Below are 1,523 nucleotides of genomic sequence, written 5' to 3'. Positions count from 1 at the left end.
AACACTCACAAGGCAGGAGAGAGGCTGGAAGAGAAGGGGTCAGAGGTCCTGTAAACAGTGTGGCAGAGGGAACGCGACCCTGACTGACCCAAGCGCTGACAGCAGCTGCGAGGGGGTGCAGGTCCTGTAAACAAACAGTGAGGCAGAGGGATTCGCGACCCTGACCGCCCCGTGCGCTGACAGCAGCTGCAAGGGGGTGCAATGGCCAGGAGAGATCGGACATAAAGCACTGAGGGATAAGACGGGCGGAGGGGGAGAGGGCGGGGGACAATTACACGTTACACACTCACATATGTACCCTATTTCTGTAAAGCAACCGATTAGACAGGGGGGGAAAAGGGGGGGGGGACAGTAGTAACACTAGTAACCCACACCCTTCCTGCAAGAGAAGCTTGTGGATTAGTCAGGTGGACAGGGGGAGGGGGTACAGGTTGCCCAGGTACTCAGCCCTTCACGTCCGTGAGACCGCGGCCGTGGTGGTGCAGTTGGCTGCTCCGGCGGGGGCGTCGGGGGCCGGCTCCTGGTGGCTGCGCCGGCGGGGCGTCGTCCGGGCGTCCGCGGCGCGGGCTCTCCTAATCCAGGCCGGAGAGCCGGCGCTAGTGTCGCCTCACTCACACACTCCCGCCACTTGTCGCGCGCCCCTTGTCGTCGCTCCGGTGCACGGCGTTCGCGGGAAGCAAGCGCGCGGGCGCGTTAGGTTGGCGTAGCGCGGCTGCGGTGCTGGCGGAACCTATCTGCCTATGCGACACGATGTGGGTCCTCCGAGCTTCCAGAGCGCACTGACACTGACTCTGGTCGCCGGTGTCGTCCGGGACTCTGGCCGGAACTTGCAGGACTTGGCATTCACTTCCTAGACCTGCACACATGTGCGTGGTGCAGCCCTGGACCCCCCGGCGCTCGGTGACGCCACAGCGCTGTGGCGCGGCCCTGTCCTTCAGGACTCTTTACGAGCTCTTTCCCTGATTCGACGCGGTCCAGGGCAACGCCCCCTCCGCCCCCTGCGACACGTCCGGGCCTGCCCGGCTGCGCTGCTGCCAGGCCGGCCGGCGCGCCTAGTGGCCCCATCCCTGTGCTACGCGCTCGGCTACGCGCTCATCCCCATCCGTGATGTTGGGCTGTCGAGGTGCGATGGTCGGTCCCGCGAGTTGGCACCTGTAACTGAGCTGTAACAGAGCTGGCCCGGGGAAGGGATACGGGTGTAGTGCCTATGGGACAGAGGGTGTGCTGGTACCTTGCATGGTACCGCGGTGGCCGCGCCTAGGGAGCGGGCGGTGGTACGCCCGGAGGGAATGCCCACGACGCAGGAGTCGGTGTGGCTGGGCTGAGCGAGGGGGGCTGGCAGGGGGGAGGGGGAGCAGCTAGGCGCTGCATGGTGGTGTGGCCCGGCTGGGGCAGCCTTCCAGGAATTGGGAGGGCGTGGGCGAGCGGGAGGGAGGGGGGGGGGAGCCGAGCTGCGCTCTGCTCTGCTTGGGTGGCAGCCCCATATGACTGCCGGGACGGGCTAGGGCGATAGTGAGGGGGGG

This window comes from Frankliniella occidentalis, unplaced genomic scaffold (assembly GCF_000697945.3).
Source record: "Frankliniella occidentalis isolate FOCC.00 unplaced genomic scaffold, Focc_3.1 Scaffold737, whole genome shotgun sequence".
Taxonomy (NCBI): domain Eukaryota; kingdom Metazoa; phylum Arthropoda; class Insecta; order Thysanoptera; family Thripidae; genus Frankliniella; species Frankliniella occidentalis.
Note: the sequence above shows the minus strand (reverse complement) of the source record.